This window comes from Schistocerca gregaria, chromosome 3, assembly GCF_023897955.1.
Source record: "Schistocerca gregaria isolate iqSchGreg1 chromosome 3, iqSchGreg1.2, whole genome shotgun sequence".
NCBI classification, from domain to species: Eukaryota; Metazoa; Arthropoda; class Insecta; order Orthoptera; family Acrididae; genus Schistocerca; species Schistocerca gregaria.
In genome coordinates, this window is record NC_064922.1 from 664,612,773 (window position 1) to 664,635,036 (window position 22,264).

The 22,264-nt window shown below is 43.9% G+C and overlaps 1 protein-coding gene across 3 annotated transcripts in view; it reads right to left on the reverse strand.

Annotated features, from left to right (window-relative positions):
- LOC126356325 (calmodulin-binding transcription activator 1) overlaps window positions 1-22,264 on the reverse strand; it is a 1,852,577-nt gene that overhangs the window by 386,447 nt on the left and 1,443,866 nt on the right. The gene's annotated exons all lie outside the window — the stretch shown is intronic.

Here is a 22,264-nt window from a genome sequence, read left to right on the forward strand (position 1 = left end):
TGTGTTGCTCTCTGCCAGCAACTGGCAAACGTGAATAGAATCGAACTAGAAGCACCATCTGCAACGCACTTCACAGTAACTCGCGTAGTATACAATGTGTTCGGAAATTCCCGTTACAGACTTCTAGGACTTTTAGAGAAGAGTGAGTACATAATATTTAGAAAAGGAACCCATGTCCAGAAAAGTACAGTTTCCGTTCTACGGCGGTTTCGGTTTAGATGTGTAACGCATCCACGTCTGCTGACGGAAAGAGACAAGTCTCAGAAGTGCTTTCCCTGGATGCGATAGAGTAAACAGGATGACGTAAGAAAATGTGGTTTCAGCATTATGTTGGTGCAACTGCGTGGCCGCCGCGATCGCTGGATTTAATTCCTATGGACTACTTCTTGTGGTGTCGTATGCAACGTTTAATTTACTGGACTCCTGTAGAGGCAGAGGTTTCTTTTTTGTTTTGGAATAATGTAAACACGCAGTGTTTAAGTGTAATACAAACAAATGTGCCTAAGGAATAAATGGATGTTTCGTTATGTTTCCTTTCGAATTGTTACCTAAAATGTGTGTTGCGTCACGCCTAATTCAGTTCCTCAGGCAGAAGTGGGTGAGGTAAACATCTGAACTGGAACCGCCGTGTAATGGAAACGGTACGTTCCGGACACAAGTTCCTTATGAAAATATTATTTACTCACTCTCCAATACAAGTCCTAGAAGATTGTAATGGAAATCTCCGAACACCCTGAACATCACAATTTAGAGTGACTGTCCGTCCCAAGGGCAAGGGCATATCGCAAGTACTCGTATAAATGAAGCACAGGTTTCCTCAACACAGGACGTGGAGTACCGGTGTGAGTAGCCTAGGGTACGAAGGCGGACGCCGTAACGTCAAACCAATAGTCGTTGGTTTTACGCGAACTGAAGCATTTCCTTTCCGACTTGGCTAGCAGCGTAATACAAGGTGGATTCTTTCGTCTCTCTAGTTTAGTGTTTGCAAACGCATAAATCGCGCGTGCACTGTACCGGTAAGCAGAAAATTCATTACGACTTGCTTATGACCGAGACGCAGAAGTTGGCGCAACAGCAGACGCAGGGCCCGGCCGGGCAGCATCCAGGCGGCGGCGGCGGCGGCGGCGACGGCGCGCTCGCAGGCCTATTGAGCGCCAGGGATGCCCTGCTGCCTATATATAGGCGAAACTTTTCCAGTTGCTTCTCCGATACAGGCCCGCTGCCGCTGGAGGAATGCAAGCTGAGGAAAGAAAAGGCCGTGCCGTGCCCTCCCTGGACACAGGCACCGCCTGAGAGCGCACGCTTGCAGTATCGCAGCTCGTTCCCAGCGCCTCACTTCTTCCACTCTTTTTGTTCATGAGCTGCGAGTGCCTTGTAGATGGGCGCCACTAAAACGTAAACTCGTGTAAAAGTGTGGCTCATTTCGGTCTTTATAGTCTTGCTAGAACACTCAATACAAAATTCAGCTTTACGAGGGCTATTCGGAAAGTAAGGTCCGATCGATTGCGAAATGGAAACCACAGTGAAAATCTGACGAAGCTTTGCACATGTGTATTGGCCAGCGTCTCTAGCATGACCACCGATTGCGCCAAGTCTCTCTTCGCAGTTCCGAGCGCACAGTGAGCGCTTATAAGATGTATAGGAAACAGTGTCTTCTACCAAGTATAGCACCTGCTGAGAGAATTCGCCCGATTTTATGCAACTCCACAAAACGTAACTGCCATGCATTTCCTTCTTCACGGGAGTTCTCGGCGGCACACTGCAGGGGCAACAGAGACGTTCCTGCAACTTTTCGATGAGAAGTGTTTGATTACCCATCATACATCCGGACTTCTTTCCCACTGCTTTTCATCTCTGCTCATATGAAACTCCGGTTAAGAAGAGAATATTTTGGCACAGACAACAAGCTGCTGCCCAGCGTCGAGAACTGGCGGAAAGCCCAGGCAGCTGCCTTCTACTATATGACGAGGGTAATGGATAGATGGTACAAAGCTATGACAAATGTGGAAGTCGGAGCAGCGGCAACGTAGACAAGTAGCTGGAAAGTATACCTAACTGTTGCAAATAAAACACTTATGGTTTCCACAGTGTTTTCCATTCTGCGACCGATTGGACCTTACTTCCCGAACAGTCCTCGTAATTTTTATTTCAGGTTTTCAACCTAACAAGTTTCGAGGAACTGAAAAGCAAATTGCTTCGATCCATCGCTGCATAACGCACAAGATAGATTATCTAGGCTGTTGTCAATCAGGGCAGTAGCAGAGTGATCAACGTACGTGCCCCGAAATTCCTCAATATGGTTCTGAATAGCAATGCCATCTGTGCGTTTTTCCCGACGTTTTTCCATCAGAAAATAATTATCATGTAGAACGTCAAGATGAAAAAGCAGAGACAAATACTGGACAGTCATTGCCGGTTAGACAATTTCGCAATAGAAAGAAAGAAGAAAGGAATCAACATTAGAGTTTAACGTCCCTTCGACATCGAGGTCATTAGAGAAGGAACAGAAGCTCGGATCACGGAAGGATGTTGAAGGAAATCGCCCATGTCCTTTTCAAAGGAACACGCCCAGTATTTGCGTGTAGCGATTTAGGGAAATCACGCAAAACCTAAATCTGATGACCGAACGGGGATTTGAACCACCATCCTCCAGTATGCGAGTCTACTGTGGCAAACACGATCGCAATATAACATGAAACTGATGGTCCATCGCGACGGAACTAAAGGACGATTGCGTGCACATATATATACCGGTGTTTATTTGAGAGAGAGGTAACGGAAAAGACAAACAGTCCGCTCCGAGAAGCGAATCTGTGTGTTCGAAGTTCGAAGCCACTTACATCAATCAACCTGTCACCGGACCGAGAATCGAAAATGCAACTTCGTAGACGGACCGAAATAACCAAATCGATTTCTCGCAGACTACGTTAGGTAAGTTATTAAGTTATACGTTTAAGTGCAGTATGTTTATTTATTTTTATCGATTCCACCTATCAGCAAATGGACCACTTCATCCACACGCCTCCGTACGGAAGACTGTGGCGGCAAGCCGTGTGGTGGCGCCCGACTCTTGAGGTAAGCCGTTTCGAGTTCCGCCGGTGTAAGAAATTTTCACCGCCACTATTTGACCAGCAAGGGTAGTTAGTGTTAAGTTCATCATGTTCTGCATTAAATTCCAAGCCTCTCCGCAGTGTTCCCGGGAATGAGGGCATGTCACACTCTTGATGGTGATCCGTCCGTCACATGTAGACTTCAAGCGCCCTCCTTTATCTCATCATCATACAGCACAACATGACGGAACACTGCATAAACCAGAAGATACACTTAACAAGCAGGTCTCACTTTTCACGATGGTAAAGGTGCCATTGTGCGCAAAGGAAAGAAAACTTATTCCAATTGGAAGAGTTTACCTACCTCTCGGGGTCTCCTAGCCAGCCAGATTACATAATTTTATTTTTACCCTCCGCTTCGAATACTTTTTCTCGGCACCGAGAGACACCCAAACCTTTTCTTTTTGCACGATTTAAATTTCAGAAGTTCGTCGAAATCGGGCACACAGAGTTCTGACTCGCCTTGTAAGATGGAAAGAAATGTAGCGTGAAACAATTACTCTATGGACATCCAGTAAGAAAACTGATGCGTTAGAACTACTGGATAAATTTCTCGACTTACACTCTCCGGAAACGTCACGACTGATAACACGTTGATGTGCAAGAAAATACAACACTGAACAAATAATCGGGAAGACCTGAAACTGCAGCAGCATCAGATTAATAGTAATAAGTAAACGATTAATTTCAGAGGAAAAAATGTTTAACTTAACACAATGTCACGCCAAAAGGGCAGAACCACGGCTCAGTTGGATTACAAGGGTGGGGCATACAACCGTGGGTTTGCTGAAGGAACAATTTCGGCATTCGACTGATGTGATTTGGAGAAACTGGGGAAAACGTAAGTCGAAATGGCTGGTCCGGTATTGGAACTCGACTCCTCACGAAAGCATGATTTCTGAAGAAAAAATGGTTCAAATGGCTCTGAGCCCTATGGGACTTAACTTCTGAGGTCATCAGTCCCCTAGAACTTAGAACTACTTAAACCTAACTAACCTAAGGACATGACACACACCTATGCCCGAGGCAGGCAGGATTCGAGCCTGCGACCGTAGCGGATGCGCGGTTCCAGACTGTAGCGCCTAGAACCGCTCGGCCACCCAGATATATCTGAAGATATAATGTCTTTGCTGTTTCTTTCTAACGCAATAACACGCTATGCAGCCTGGAATGAAGGACACAATCAATTCGTAGCCATTAATGGTGTCCATAGGCCAGTGACCAAGATATCGAGACCCATACATTTTCACTTAGGAAGTGTCTAATAAATGCGCAATCAAGGAAGATCAATATACCACAGTGCTGCGACGAACAGATGGACATTTCAAGAGACGTGCTTGGCCACTGGTTGAAATAAAATGCCAACAGCGCTGAAGGAAGGATATAGGTTTGTCTTTAAATGTTGTCTGACGCAGTCATCGTTGTTGAGAGTACCAAAAGTTTTTAATAGGCCTTATCGCTTGACCCCTACAATGAGGGGTGACAGTCGCTAAGAAGGTGACAGGGGTCCAACGTTATGAAATATAGTGAATACCACAACAGTCTCTGATAGCAAATATTTGTTTATTAATTATCGGTTTCAATCATTGTGATTATCTTCAGATCGACCTACAGAGAGAAAATATGAATATTTATCAAAAAAGAGCACAATAGTAAGCTATCAACTAGTCTACTATAAGCAGTATCGTGATATACATAGTCTGAAAGGTTAGCAAATATACCTTTCTCCATGAAGTTAACAGAGTATAAAAATAAAACAGTAGTACATAAGCATAAAAGGCATCGTCATATAGAATAAAATGATGATAAAATGGTAAACACCCGTTGCCCACAACGCAGGGTCGTCACTGCGTACCGTACTTACAACTACGGTGCAAACAGCTGAGGGGGAGAGGCCGGTAGATGCTGGCCGAAGGCAGTTTGCAGTGGCGTGGTACAAAGTGAGAAATATGATCTTAGACATACTGCATAAAACCACATCGGATACATCAAAATGGAGTACAGAAAGACTTGGGTACGAAGAGTACATCAGTTTAAATTATAAAAGATACCTGCAAATAAATGTCGGTGAAATATTCTATACAAGAAAGTCGACAGCAGCATGTCAGAAGATAAAAAAAAAGTCACAGCCACAGACAGGGCAGACCAAAAGCAGATTCCAGAAACCTTGGGCGGCGCGTGGCCAATGCTTAACGCAAATCGACAAAACCATAAATACATTTAATAAAATGTCTAAAACTTAAACAAAGATATCATAACGACATGCAATTCAAAATTGTAAAAAGTAGTTCCTAGTAATTGCCTGTGACGTATACAGTGCTCAGTTAAGAGAACTGACATCAGGTTATCAAAACATGATAAAAAAGGCTGGGAGCCGCAGATACAGAGCTCCACCAGTACCTGTACATATGACCTACAACAACCTGTCGTATAATGAAAAATGAGCCTTGGGTCAAATTCATTCTGTTCATTGAGAAGTTTAGAAAGGCGGCGCTTCCTATTCCAATAGATTACTATTTTTTTCTAAAAGCTTCAACACAGGACCCTCTGGTGCACTGTGTACAACCTGCCTACTGTAATGTATGTCAGTAGTGTAGTGTACACCTGTCCATTCGCATTATGGCTTGACCATGCGCCGCCCGCGGTTTGTTGGATCTGCTGTGGTAAGCCCGGTGTGCCTGTTACTTTTTTATCTTTTGACATGCTGCTGTCAGCTTTATTGTGTCGAATATTTCACGCACAATTATTGCCGCTACCTCTTGTAATTTAAACTGGCATTATCTTTGGACACATGTCAAAACTCTAATTCTATCTTTATTCCATTTTAATGTTACCTATGTAGTTTTATGCAGACTGTCTACGAATCATATCTGTGACTTTGTAACACGTCGTTGCAGAATGCCATCGGCCAGCGACATCTAGCGTCTATGCCACTTTAACTGTTTGCACTGTAGTTATTAAGTACAGTACGCAGCGATAACCGAACATTATCGGTCACTAGCGTTTATCAGTTTACCACGATTCTTCTCTATATGACGATGCCGTTTATGGTAGCAAATAATACGTATTTTATTTTTATACTCTGTTCCCTTCATGAAGAAAGGTATGTTTGTTAACCTTCCAGACAGAGTGTATCCCGATACTGCTTGTAATAGTTGATACTGTACTATTATGTACATTTTTTCATAAAAACGCACAATTTCTCTTTTTAGGTCAATCTGAATAATTGAAACCGGTATTTGAACAAACAAATATTTGCGATCAGAGACTGTTGTGATATTTATAAAACCTCAGTTACTATTTCAAGGTACAATGTGTGCCAGGAAGGAGGCGCAACTGGCGTTGTGGTGCTCGGCGACTAGTTACAAAAGGCCATCTTTCTTGAGTTGAATAACCACGCTTGCGCAAGACGTGATTGTTGCGCTCTCTGCCGTATCCCTGCAGCGTCCTACTTTGTGAAAGTAAGGTGGTACGGCCACTTTGACAACTAGACCGTCTGCTGTCTCAAGACGCCAGTACTAACAGAAATCGGACGTTGGTCGAAACAACCTGACACGCAAAGCGTCACAAAGACGAGACACATCTCTCTGCTTTGATGCCATGAGGTCTTTAGAAAAACGATACTGAGAAATTATCCCGGAGCGTACTTGAACACAATGAATCAACAAGTTGTACAATTATTTCTTTCCAAAAGTACTCCACGAATTGTGTCTCTAGCTTCAATGGCAATAATCTATTTCACATCTGTTGGAACACGTTGTGTCTATAAACGAACGTCGGTTTTTTTTTTCAATACTAACTACCGTAAGAAGACAAATGGAATTTAAGTGTCTCATTTCATACGTTACTAATATCGTGATTTCGTCACTGGTTCGTTTAGTATGCACAAAAGCCACGCGATTCTCACTGCTGTGGTAGGTTCTGCAAGAGAAGCATGTGCATCATAATATGGTTCAATATTAAAATTCCGAGAGCGCACGTCTCTAAACGAACCACTCAGTATATTGCTTTCTCCTGCGCGTATGTGGCGAAAAGACCATGAAGGTAAAACCAGAAAGAATCGGGCTCACAGCAGGTTTGCCAACAATAGTTGGCCGGCGCACCATTCGCGGTGTACCCTCCGCCATACTAGATGTGGTTGGTTGTGCAGTAGAACCGAAGAAGCAGATTATGATTCGTGACACACCCACTCAACACCACGATTAACAGCACCAGTACTAAAACATTATGAGATGTCTGTGACATCACAAGTTTAAAAACGTCGCATTTAGGGCGAACTTACATTCGCCGACGCACTCGTGCAAAATTGAAAACTCCCTATGCGGTCCAGCCTAAAATTACTGTTTAAAAATTAAGAACACAGGATGACCACAAAATGGTAGAAAAGATAAGCCAGCCACTCCGAAACCAGATTAAAATGAAGAGTGGTCCGGCAAAATCCAACCTGCGCGGGCGTGCAGGAAATAAGAGACGACAACTGCAGAGAATCAAGTGGATGTACGTACGGCAGGGTCCTTTCGCGAGACGGGCAAGGGCAACCTTTTCGTGCATAGAAAAACCCTCAAAGTGCCTCGTCCAGTCGACGCAAAAGTACGCAACATCACCATGCAAGAGACAAGAGCTGGTTTCCGTGGAATGGGTTTGTCGCCACGTTACGTTTCGTCTCGTTTACGACGTGTTGCTACTACAGTACTGCGTAAAGAAGGAAGATTTGTGCTTAACGTCCCGTCGACAAGAGCTCATTACAACTGAGCTCAATTTCGGATAGAAAACGTCAAGCAAGAGGGATGAAATCGATCGTGCCGTTTTTGAAGACATTACCCCGCCATTCGCCTTAATCGATTTAGAAAAATCTAAATCTAGATTTCTGGAGATCTGAACCCAGTTCTTTTCGCACGGAAGTTCAGTGCCTGCGCCACATCTCTCATGTAAGTAGTGCAGCATACGGGAGAAGTGGATGCCAAGTACTGTTGTGCAAAAGTCAACTTTTCAGGAGAGCAAATTTAAAGTCAGCAGAACACTGTAAATTCATAATTTTATGTTTCTTGAATATTTTAGTATTATTATCACTATTATCACTATCGTTACACACACACACACACACACACACACACACACACACACACACACACAGAGAGAGAGAGAGAGAGAGAGAGAGAGAGAGAGAGTTATATCAGTCGTGAACAAGACGAACTTAATTATTACGGCCGCGCGGGATTAGCCGAGCGGTCTGCGGCGGTGCAGTCATGGACTGTGCGGCTGGTCCTGGCGGAGGTTCGAGTCCTCCCTCGCGAATGGGTGTGTGTGTTTGTCCTTTGGATAATTTAGGTTAAGTAGTGTGTAAGCTTAGGGACTGATCACCTTAGCAGTTAAGTCCCATGAGATTTCACTCACATTTGAACATTTTTTAAATATTACGAACGTTTCACATACAACAGTACACAAAGTACACAAGTAATAAAAGTTACGAAGCGGTGGTGGAAGACTTGACTGCCACGAGTACTTGAACGTAGATCAATTGACTGCCACAGCGCTTAACAGTTTCCTCCAGTGCAGTTACATTCAGCGCTCTCTCTGAGCTACCTACTCAACTAGAACCAACGCTACTTGACGGATTCAAAGGTCTGCCTCTTTAGTAATGAGATATGGTGCCTGTCCATTTTGCAATTTTTGTGATTAAACCGCTAGTAGACAGCGTTGTGCGCTGGGTTAATCAGGCGGTAAACGCAGTTGCCTCAAGTCATAATATGAACAGTCACTTAAAACTTGACCGACAGACAGACATTTGAAAGCAACAAGCACTGCACAAGCGTACCGCTCACCTTGGCCAGGGGCGGTGTACCCCTCTCCCGCCAGTGGCTCGCTTTGAACTGCCGCACAGCTACAACGGACTAGAGGCATTGTTTTTTAATCAGCCGTGAGGAGCCTGTCGAGACTGGGGTCGGAGTATTGACGCGAGGCGCGTGGTCGCGTTACCGGCATTAATGTGACCACAAAGAGTTAGTTTACACGTGAGAGACGGAACGTTAAAGCGAGTGATTACTGCAAATAACTGGAGGAATTATCGCTAGTCACGGACTTACCTTTATGAAAGGTAGAATCACGATTTCAACATTGGACGTGTAAAAATAAATAAATAAATAAAATTCAAAAAAAGTCGTGAAATAGAACTGTTATAATTCAGCAATTTCCAAGTTATTCAGTTTACATACTCGTAATAATGACTTTAGCCGTGGTCGTGTTGATTAAGGTAACACGGTCAGTTTTAGAAGCGAATACGACCAACGTAGGTGAGCTCTACTACTAATTAAACAGTCAGTTTGTCGAAAATTAATTAGATTGTGACATCAATTTAGTAGCAGAGAGCTGAGAATGAAAAGGCAATATACTAACACAGAGCTTACACCGCAAATTGAGGCAGGAATCCTTCAAAGATCGCTCAATGACCAATTCTGACTCAGATTAGAACAATTGTATCCAGTTAGGGAGACGGGAAGGAGATACCTCACGGACAAACACACCGACCGTAACTTACTGTCCAGCAGTCCCACCAATTTTCATTCCTTTGACTAGAAACACTCTGCTTGAGCAACGAGGGCACTGAATTTAGAGAAACGGCAGATGGCACTGTATCGTCCTGATAAGCGGGCCGCGTTAGCAGCTACGTCTAGTAATTCATTGGCAAGGTATGGTAGAAGGTGTGTAATATAGCAAGACTTCCGTCACGATCAACTTATTAATGTAAGGAGCAAATTACTCGACGTCGTGAACAGACGGCGTCGATATCAATGACATTTTGCTTTTGTTATGCTGGTATGGAACATGTTGCATAACAAATTCTATCAAGTCTCGACTAGATTTGCGGGAGAAGTTTCTTATACGGTTTTTAAACTAGTAGCGTTGTAGCGTTGTTTGCTTTGTTCCAGTGAATCAATTTGAATATAGCTCACTCAAACAATTCTTTGTTTGAATGGTTCATCCCTAATTGAAACTCGTCCAATTTCGATAAGCAAGAAGTTAGTTCTTTCTTTTACATCAGTGAACAAATGAGCATCTGAATTCAAAGACAACCGTACTTCCCCTAAAAGATAATCCAAGCGATACGCACAAACCTGTAACTATCGATGGACTACTTTTAAAAAGATCCAGAGATAGCCAAGTAACACATTTTTCGTTTGTTTCTAGTGAACACTGAACTGATTTTGTGTTACCATTTGTTACTGGGGATAAGTGAATGCACCACTTTACGCCAGAAACGAAAACAGCTACAAAAGCAAGTGTTGGAAACCGCTGGCTGTGCATACAAAAAGGGCATCGATTTCATCCTGTGTAGAGGTATGGAGAGTGTTTTTTGGGAATCAATTCGCTGATTATGTAAAGAAAGCCAAACAAGATCTTCGCAGACTGTCTAAAATTCGCAGAGGACATGGCAGTTACTACACACTCACCTTGAAAATGTACGAGAACAAATCACAAAAGTTTAACATCTAAGCAGCAAAAGTAGGATTACAAATACCATTAAAAGAACAGTACATGTCGAACATCAGCAATGTATCTCTCACAGGCTTCAAATACATAACAACATAATATCCACAGCAGACTGTTTTAAATATATAGGAAAATGGGTATCAAACAACATGAAGGAAAATATAGCAATAGAGATTAGGAAACGCAGAATGCAGAGGGCTTTTCAAATTACAAGAAAGGTTTCTACTAAAAAAATTCTTGATCCCGGAACACAAAAATGGAAACACTATGAAACAGCGGTCAGACCAGACATACCTTATCCAGTGGAAATTCTTGAACTGACTACGAAGGGAAGACTTGAAAAAATTAGAAAAAAAATGAAAGAAGAATCTACGAAAAATACTAGGACTCAAACGCAGCAGTGAATCAGAATACAGGTTAAGATATAATTCAGAACTGTATCTGAAAGAACAGATGTAATGAGAAAAGGGAGATTAAAATTCGATGAAAACATATGCATGACCAGTAATGACAGAATAAGAAACCTTTCTCGTGCAAAAGAATTACAAATTCAAAGTCACAATTCTGAGAAAAGTACGAAGAGATACCAGAAGCATGGGAGTCGACATGGACGAATAAGAAACAGGACACGTTTTAAAAGTAGCAATAGGCTTTAAAGACAGAAAAAAATCATGACCTGGAAGAAAGTGGATGCAAGAAGGGAAGGAACAACATCCTCGAAAAATCAAAAGATGTATAAGTCCAAAGGAAGCTACATCTGAAAACAAAGAAAAAAATAAATTTCAAAAAATGGAGAATACGATGATGGCACATGCTGATTTCCGCTTATAAACATCCACCCATATGAACAGAAGTTTGTGGTCGAAAACACTTTTAGTCTAATGGACATGTTGTGACTGTCTAGTACACACACCAAAAAGTTTTGCATTAAAAAATGGTTCAAATGGCTCTGAGCACTATGGGACTTAACATCTATGGTCATCAGTCCCCTAGAACTTAGAACTACTTAAACCTAACTAACCTAAGGACATCACACAACACCCAGCCATCACGAGGCAGAGAAAATCCCTGACCCCGCCGGGAATCGAACCCGGGAACCCGGGCGTGGGAAGCGAGAACGCTACCGCACGACCACGAGATGCGGGCAGTTTTGCATTACCCCGGTTCCCAGTCCCTTTGACTGTTCAGAGATGTCACTAAACCAGCCCAAAGATGAAAACAACCATGCATGAGCAGCGCCTATTAGACAGAGGGCGTCCAACAGCCGATTAGTTCAAACATTCCACCAAAAAGGAGGTACACGGCTCGAGTTGTCTGTACTTCAACCATGCCTTAACCTTCAGCAGCGCGGAACGATCGAGTCCGCATTGTTACTTTGTCCCTGGAAGGGCTCTCAACAAAGGGAGTGCCCAGGCGCCTCGGAGCTAACCAAAGCGATGTTGTTCGGACATGGAGAAGACACAGAGAGACAGGAACCGTCAATGACATGCCTCGCTCAGCCTCCCAAGGGCTACTACTGCAGTGGATGACCACTACCTACGGATTATGGTTCTGAGGAACCCTGACAGCAACGCCACCATGTTGAGTAATGCTTTTCGTGCAGCCACAGGAGTCGTGTTACGACTCAAACTGTATGCAATAGGCTGCACGATGCGCAACTTCACTCCCGACCTCCCTGGCGAGGTCCATCTTTGCAACCACGACACCACGCAGCGCGGTACAGATGGGCCCAACAACATGCCGATTGAACCGCTCCGGACTGGCATCATGCTCTCTTCACCGATGAGTGTCGCATATGCCTTCAGACAGTCGTCGGAGACATGTTTGGAAGTAATCTGGTCAGGCTGAACGCCTTAGACACACTATCCATCGAGTGCAGCAAGGTGGGTTCCCTGCTTTTTTAGGGTGACATTATGTGGGGCCGACGTACGCCGCTAATGGCCATGAAAGGCGCCGTAACGGCTGTACGATACGTGAATGGTATCCTCCGACCGATGATGCAGCCATACCAGCAGCAAATTGACGAGGCATTCGTCTTCATGGACGACGATTCGCGCCCACACTTGTGAATGACTTCCTTCAGGATAACGACAACGCTCGACTAGAGCGGCCTGCATGTTCTCCAGACATGAACCCTATCGAACATGCCTGGGATAAACTGAAAAGGGCTGTTTATGGAACACGTGACCCACGTGACACGTGACTCAACAATGCCGAGATACATGACTGAACATCACCATTTCAAGTCAATGATCGGTTTAATTGGACCAGAGAACCCAGTCCATTCCATGGAAAAACATCCCACACCATTATGGGCCATCAGCAGCTTGCACAGTGCCTTGTTGACAACTCGGATCTACGACTTCATGGGGAGTTCGCCACACACTAAGGCTACCAACAGCGCTTACCAACTGAAATTGGGATTTATGTGAGCAGACCGCAGTTTTCCAATCGTCTAGGGTCCAAAGGATGTGGTCACGAGCCCAGGAGAGGCGCTGCAGACGACGTCGTGCTGTTAGCAAAGGCACTCGCGTCCGTCGTCTGCTGCCACAGCCCATTAACGCCACATTTCGCCGCACTTCCTAACGGATTATTTCGTCATACTTTCCACGTGGATTTCTGCGGTTATTTCACGCAGTCTTGCTTGTCTGTTAGCACTAACAACTCCACGCAAACGTCGATCCTCTCGGTCATTAAGTGAAGGCCGCCGAACACTGCGTTGCCAAGGATCAGAGGCAATGCCTGAAATATGGTATTCTCGGCACTCTCTTTGACACCGCGTATGCGGGATTAATGAACTCCCTAACGATTTCCGAAATAGAATGTTCCCTGCGTCTAGCTCCAACTACAATTCCGCATTCAAAGTCAGTCAGTTCTCGTCTTGCGTCCATAATAACGTCCGAAACGTTTTCAGATGATTCATCTGAGTGCAACTGACAGTTTCGCCAATGCACTGCCCTTTTACACCTTGTGTACGCGATGTTACCGCCATGTCTATCGCTGTCCCACGTCTACTGTTACTTCAGTGTATGTAACTGAATGGAGAAATAGATATCCATCGACTGTCGACATCTAGAAGCGATAAAATTTAAACTGTTTCATGAATTTTATTCATAGTGGATGCTGTCGAACTCCGTGACTGTTCCTTTATCGAGTGTAGAAAAATATCCGCTACCAGTCACGATAAAAGGTTATTTATTTGTCACACGGCCGGTTTCGGGCTTGCGCCCATCCTCAGGTGTTTATACATTCATTTACATGTTTATACTGTTGGAGATCACTGTATAAATACAAAAAAATATTTGCTGGTGACTACAGAGATACAAGTGGTTCAAATGGCTCTGAGTACTATGGGACTTCTGAGGTCATCAGTCCCCTAGAACTTAGAACTACTTAAACCTAACTAACCTAAGGACATCACACACATCCATGCCCGAGGCAGGATTCGAACCTGCGACCGTAGCAGTCGCGCGGTTCCTGACTGAGCGCCTAGAACCGCGAGTGGTAAGACAGCATTTGACGAAAATATATGTGTATTTACATAAAGATGAAGCACCATTATTACAGTTATGCTGTGGTGACAGTTTTGCCACTTAGCTACACACTTACTGTCATTTTCACGTGCATATTTCAGTTTCACCGAGTATAGCTTCATATTTCACTATTAAGAGGTGCACTCGTGAAATACACTATGTTTACATACAAACATGTGGGCTGTGGTCAAAGAATTTAGATGTAGCAGATGTAAAGGTGTTTCGTTAAAATGAGGAGAAGAAACACGTTACTTAAAATTTCATTGCCTTTTTATTACCCAAATGTAGCAGAATAATTTTACGTCATTGCCAACAATTTGTGCGGCAACTGGGTATAAGAATTTTATTACATTATTAGTTTATAAAACTATACATATTTTACGTACGACACTTCATATTATAGTACTGTTTTAACTTTTATTACTCTTGGATCCGAAGATAGCTGTTTGCGACAGTCGAAACCAATCATCTATCAAGAGAGCTGTAATTGCTAAAATACTTAAAATGGTTTCTTTACACAATCACAGTCGTTTGCCTACAGTACTTGATTTCTAAAATTTTAGTTGGCGAAATGATAAAGATCACAAGTTCCGAGCCGGCCGGTGTGGACGAGCGGTTCTAGGCGCTTCATCTGGAACCGTGTGACCGCTACGGTCGTAGGTTCGAATCCTGCCTCAGGCATGGATGTGTGTGATGTCCTTGGGTTAGTTAGGTTTAAGTAGTTCTAAATTCTAGGGGACTGATGACATCGGAAGTTAAGTCCCATAGTGCTCAGAGCCATTTGAACCATTTTGAACAAGTTCCGATTTTTCAAAACTGCGATACCACTTACAGTGAGAAATCAGTTTTTACAAAATACTGTAGATCTCTCAGGTTGTTTCAGTCGTAAATTACAGTTACGTTCCGACCTAATACACAATTACTATTTTAAATCTCCAGTAACGACTTGTTCCAGAGAAATTACAAAAAAAAAAAGTGTTGGGAGGTGCAGGAATGCTGTACCCGACGAAATTAAGTCCTGTCCATATCATACACAAAAAATAATATCGTACTTTGTAATATGTTGATCTTGACTCGCTATGTTAGTTTTCCGCCTACAAAAACTCTTATTTTGACAAGTGCTTTCCTTTTTCAATTGGAAACAACAGGGCCTCGATTTTCAAAAATGGCTCTGAGCGCTATGGGACTTAATATCTATGGTCATCAGTCCCCTATAACTTAGAACTACTTAAACCTAACAAACCTAAGGACAGCACACAACACCCAGTCATCACGAGGCCTCGATTTTCCGCTGGGAATTTTGTCATTTCCTGCCAGTAGGAACTTTCCTTGACTTTTTCTTAGCTCCGGCCGGAAAGGTAATACCACCTGGAAAACAGGGCGATTTTTTTTTCCCCTACCGCGCGTGTTCTTTTGCTCCAGTTCTCATCTTTTGTGGCGCTCCTTTCAGGGCAAACTCGGCTTAACAGCGAGGGTGTGGCCGTACAAAGAGAGCAACTTATTTCACCCATGACGCGCCGGTGCACGCACGCCGCCGCCGCCGCCGCCGACGGCGACGCCTCGTGGGATTTAGGGCCACCCAGCGGCGGGGGAGGGTGGGCCATTGTCGGGATTCCGTCGCCCGGCCTGCAGTGCCCAGTCGCCCCACACAGCCGGCAGCTCTCGGGCGTGCCTAACAAGGCGCGGCGATCTGTTTATCTGCCGGCACGCAGCCGCCTACCCGATAAGGCCGGTGCTATCCCAGCCGAGCCGAGTCGCGCCGACAAGAGACTACGCTCGCAATAAAGGCAAAAACTCATCCCATAAATACCCGCCCTCCCTCCCTCCCTCCCTCCCACGCCCCGTTAATTTAAGCGCGAATATTCCGCTGCAATTCTTGAGGAGAAAATTATGCTGATGTTCGGGTGAGTAACCTCGCGGGATCGAGGAGGCGGAGAACGAGCCCGACGTGAGAGGAACAGACAGAGACAGAGAGTAACATTACTGTTATTACGGCTGCGCGAAGCATCGTATTCGCTTCGGCCAAGACGGCTTCAGCAGAAAAATAAGCATCATGAGTGCTTTCTCTGTAAAGAAATTGGGCGGCCAATATAAACGTCATAAATCAGAAGAAAGGACGCTGGCAAATTAGCCTCATACATTTAAAAAATGGAGAACACTTGACCATCTACGAAGTAGGCAATGAGTTATAAAACGGAAAGTAAGAAGTAATCCTCCTTTCTTTCTGTCAGCGGCTAAAGTATCAGGGATGCCACACAAGATCAGATCGTACAAGTATCGACCAGAAAATCTAGCTGTAGTTGCCTTTTCCGAGGACACGTCCCGCCTTTGGCCTTATGTTACTCAGGGAAACTATGGGATACTTATAAGGTCCTGTCATATCAATGTGACGAGCGCCTACGTTCGACGTCAGCGTGCAATAACCACTCACAGACGGCAGCACTAGCATTGGAACGTACATAAAGCGTGAAGGGGTAAAGCGCAAAACAGTGCAGTCGCTGTTGTAATGCGGAAACGGAGTGATTTGTATGACGTCCAAAAGGGCATTATCATTGGCTATCCGGCGAAAGGTAAAATCATTTCCGAAACGACTAGGTTTGTAAACTGTTCACGTGCTGTGAGCCGTAACAGTCGATTGAAACCCATTTAAAACACGTATTTTTCGATCCAATTTGAAATAAACAGGAATCACTGATGTAAATATACGTCAGTGGTATAGATAAATCTATACTTACAAAATTGATACCATAAAACTGTTTACTGACTTGTCGCTGTGTTGAGGTGTATAGCTCCTTAATTGGTAGGAATATTTAGGGTTTACGTAATTAGCTTAAATCTGAAACAAATGATCGAGTACATTGGTCAAAGTCATTTCTTTGTGTTAAAACAGTATCTAAATTAAATCTGTGGTATTTAAACGAAAAACCAACTGTGAGAATAAAAAAGATTAGAAAATTAAAATGTAAGCAGCGAAAATGTTGTAAGTGGCGTGTAAACATAAGCAGTTATTTAGGTGTTTTGTCAATAATAAAAAAAAGACCTATTTTGCCACATTCAGTGTGAGACTTGGTAACATATCATTGGTAGGAACATTTTCTGAACCATGTATCTTTTGCATTTTATAAAAATAGTAGAAGTATTGTTAGCATTTGAGTATTTACACACTTCTGAAATCTTAAATACTTAACAGTTCTTAAGTTTTAATTGTAATTTTATTAAAAAACCTTTATAACAATATCGAAGACTGTTCGGATTTGTATATAAAGGGGCAGCCATGTTGGCATGGGGGAGCAGTGTCTTATAAGATATTTTGCAAGAAGCACGTAATTGCTTAAGTGAGTGTTGTAAGCATGTCATTATAATTATGACATGATTTAGAATAAAGGTTCTGAAACATAATGTTTGTATAGATCATTCATGGTGTAAAAACTATGTTACAGCCGACAACGTGAGCTTGTGGCAGCTGCAGATACAGGGTGTCCAGAAAAGGGCTCCCTGATTTCAAAATTAAATATCTCGAAAACAAAGATCGATAGAGGAATGCAGTAAACGGTATGTTTATTGTGAAAGCTGTAAGACGTTTATACAGCAGTTTGAAATAATAGTTACAATTTGCAATCACATCACAATGTTTTCAAAATGTTCACCATTGGCACTACAGAGATGGCGCAAACGAAGAATGAAATTCGCCATCACATTTCGTAGTGTCTCGTACCGAAATGGATTCACATGCCACAAAGGTCGCCGATTCAAGCTCGTCCAGCGTGGCGGGATGCTTCGGGTAGACCATGTCTTTCACTGTGCCCCACAAAAAAAGTGACAGGGAGTCAAATCCGGCAAATATGGAGGCCAATCCATGCCTGCACCAGTAAATTTGGGATATTTCAAAGCAATGACTCGATTCCCGAAATATTCCTCAAGAAAGCGAAACACTTGTTCGGTCCGATGTGGTCGGGCTCCATCTTGCATAAACCATTCAGCACCTGGTCGATCCTCTAACGCTTGCTGTGTGGCGACAAATTGTTCCAAAAAAGCAACGTAACGTGCACCAGTGACCGTTTCTCGAGTGAAAAAAGGGCCAATAATGCCTCTGCTGCATACTGCAGCCCACACAGTAACTTTAGGAGAATACAGGGGTTTCGCTTCACAAACCGCCAGTTCTGCTTATTCACGTATCCATTCAGGTGGAAGTGTGCTTCATCTGTAAACAGATGCAGCCAACATCAAATCCTTCACTATCAATCATTGTGAGCATCTGATTAGCAAAGGCAACCCTTTGTTGCACAGCTCGTACGGGTATGGCCTGGTGCTTTTTAATTTTGAATGGAAACATGTGTAGGCTCTTTCTCAGTATTTTCTGCGTGCTGGAACGCTTCAAACCAGACTCAGATGCAATTCTACGGACGGATGACATTGGATTTCCAGAAACTGTGGCGATATTTTCAGGCGTAACTGCGGTTTGCTTGCGGCCAACATGCCCCACTAGATCATCAGTTACGCTGCCTGTTCATTGAAATTTTGCGAAGAGCGTAAGAATGGTTTTAGCATCGGGTCCTTTTGGAACATTAAATAGTGCTTGAAAACTTCGCCTTGTTGCCGTAGGACTCTCTTCTAACCTGTGGTACTCTAGCACCAGAAAAACCCGTTGTTCAATGGAGTACATCGTTTTAATCTCTTCCTTCGTTACACTAACCTCCTTTCACGTTTCAATAGTGGAACTGATCGCTCTGGGCTTCGGATCACTATTTATACTAGGCATTACGTATGGCGATTATAGCGCCATCTGTTAGCAGCTTTTGCAACTATTATTTGAAACTGCTGTATAAACTTCTTAGAGCTTTCACAATAAATATACCGTTTACTGCATTCCTCTATCGATCTGTGTTTTCGAGATATTTTATTTTGAAATCAGGGAGTCCTTTTCTGGACACCCTGTATAAAGCAAATGGATGAATACATCCTACAAAATTATGAGCTTTGTTAATAATAATATCACAGCCGCCATGGTTAAAATATACTGTGCATGGTAAAACTGCGCTAATCCAAAACCGCCGCCGAAGAAAATGTGACAGGGCTGAACGACGCTGTGGAGACGTGCGAGTAAACGTGCAATTGTTCAGCAACTGACCGCCCAGACGAACCACGGGGTTACCAACAGTGTCCAGTCAATGACTGTTCAAGACACGTGACTGCGTATGGGGTGCCGCAGCAGCCGCCGTGGGCTGTCTACCGGAGACGAAGGCTGGAATTTGCACGCCAATAGAAAATGGGTCAAATGGCTCTGAGCACTATGGGACTTAACATCTGAGGTCATCATTCCCCTAGAAATTAGAACAAATTAAACCTAACTAACCTAAGGACATCACACACATCCATGCCCGAGGCAGGATTGGAACCTGCGACCGTAGCAGTCGCGTGGTTCCGCACTGAGCACCTAGAACCGCTAGACCACCGCGGCCACCCTGCACGCCAATAGCGCAACTGGTTGTCCACTGTATGGTAACAGATGGTCTTTTCAGATGACCTCTGGCGTGTACGGCGTGAAGCGTATGAAAGCGAACATCCTGCAGCAATAGTTGGAAGGGTCCAGGCCAGGGGAGGGAGCGTTACGGTCTGTCTGGGAAACGTTTTCGTGGCATTCCCTGGTTCATCTCGTTACTGTGGGCGGCACAATGGATCAACGCAAGTTTGCATCTAGCCTTGGGCATCTTGTCAATCCCTAAACGCAGTTTGTTTTTCCTCGTCAGGATGGTACCTCCCAAGAGGACAATGCAACGTGTTATACAGCTGGTTCAAAGAACACCAGGACGGGTTTATCGTAACCCCTACAGCCACGAGGCTCCCCGGATTTAAACTCAATCGATAATAATGTATGGGTCCACCTCGACCCGGCTGTACGCGCAGCTGCCGACATGGGTCCACTGCCCCGTGGGTACCTTCCACAGCCTCACTGGCTCCCTCCCTGCGCGCGTCCCAGCGGTCCGCGCTGCTAAAGATGGTTATTCAGGCTTCTACCAGGTGGTCACAATAGTGTGACTGGACGAAACTTTTGGATGGTAGGCCGACGATTTCGATTCTGCTCCTCCCGCTAGCCAGTCCAATGTGACAACCAATACGCCATCTCGAGATGTGAAGATATGAGAAGCTCAAGGTGTATTCTGAAAGGTATGGATTAAGTTATTGCTGTATAAAAAAAAAAGAAGAAGAAGAAGAGAGAGAGAGAGAGAATTCGCAAATTATGATCTCTCTCTCTCTCTCTCTCTCTCTCTCTCTCTCTCTCTCTCTCTCTCTCAGCAACGATACGAGCTAGCTGTAAAGGTGAAAATACACAGGAGACTTTGACAGAGGGCAGACTGTAACGACCCAGTGCCTGCGGACGAATATCTCCAAAATGGAAAAGCTGATAGGAAGTTCGAGTGGTACGGTCGTGAGCATCTGTCGAAAGTGGTTCGAGGACGACGAAACTACGGAATAGTGACAAGATGTTGGTCGTCCACACATTGTCAAAGAACGTGGGGATCGGAGTCTTGCCTGCTCTGTAAAGTAGGATATGAGGCGATATGATGACATACCATAATGCTGGTGCAGACGCAAATGTTTCGGAGCTCATCGTTCAACGCGCACTTTTGAACGTGGGGCTCTGCAGCGGACCACCTATACGTGTTCCCATGTTGAGCCAACAACACTGCACTGACAAATACGATTGCAGTGGCCACGGTATCACCACCATTAAACCGTGGGTCAACAGAAAACTGCAGTCCCATAGGGGCAGTATCACGCTCGGGGCACATTCACCTCGGCTTCCATGGGAACTGTAGTAATCAAGGAAACCGTGAAACTTTTGATTACGGGAACATTATTGCGGACTATCTGCACTTCTACATGCTCGACGTCTTCCCCAATGCCAACTGGTTCTTCCAGCAGGATAACTATTCGTGTCACAAGGCCAGAATCGCGATACAGCGGCTTCAGGAGCACGACACCGAACTCGCCCTGATGTCTCGATCACTACAGCCACCTGTCCTGAACCCAATGCTACACATCTGAGATGCTATCGGGCGCTGTTTCCTTGTTCCGTGCCTACAAACCACCGGACCAAAATTGCCCAAAATTTAGCGGAACTGCGTCAGCTGCGTGTAGACGTCTGGTGCCACATACTTCTGGAGGACTTGTCGAATCCATGACACGCAAGATCGTTGTTGAAGCTACACGCTTTTTTGTAACAACCTAAATACACGCATTAGCCGATAACTAGTTGCAGGAAGAATGCTGTACATAACACTTCCAACAGAAATTAAGTGAACCCTTACGGAAGTCTCATTTACAACTGTAGTAAGTGTTAAACCATACTTGTAATAACGAAGCTGCATTCTTCACATTTATTCTCGAAAATCAATTGAAACTGATTCTTCACCGAGTTTTCTCTTAGAAACTTAAATGAACCCGTAAAGCATCTTGTACTATATGACGGTACTTGCCAGTTGATAGTAGATCATGTTGACAATCAGTGGCACAACCTTCTTGATCTAACGAAAGCTGACTTCCTTGCATTTAAGAAGTTAATGCCCTAATTATGTGACACAAGCACACCATCTCCTATCATTTCTATAGTCGGTATTTTGCCTAGTTAAATGCTGTTATGTTATGCTACAAGCCTCTTTGACTTCGCCCAATTTCTGTACTATTTGTTTCAGTACACTGTGGATGTCAAATCTGTTTTCTATCGGAATCTGCTTTTCTTAAGCCTATGCAACTGCGTACCAGGCTACAAGTTAAACTTATGTATAGTATGAATTATCAAAAGCAACTGTTGTGTAACATTTCCAGTGCTGCGATGGCTTTATGGGCACGTTTCGAAAGGTAACTAATAATAATTTCTGTACCCAACATCACCAATCCGCAAACTGGTTTGTCTCACCCATCTTCAGGTACATTTTGACCTTTTTTTTCTACAAAGTGTTTCCGCATATGTTCTCTCAGGCCATTTTGTAACGTTTCTTACTTTAGTAGCTTATTTGTTCAAATTACTGATATTCAAGTCCGTCTGTCTTGCAAACAACTTTCTGTTCAGTTTTTTTCCTTATTTCTGTTGTGCCGCTAGATTTCTGACACTCCCCTTTTTTCATTTTCCCT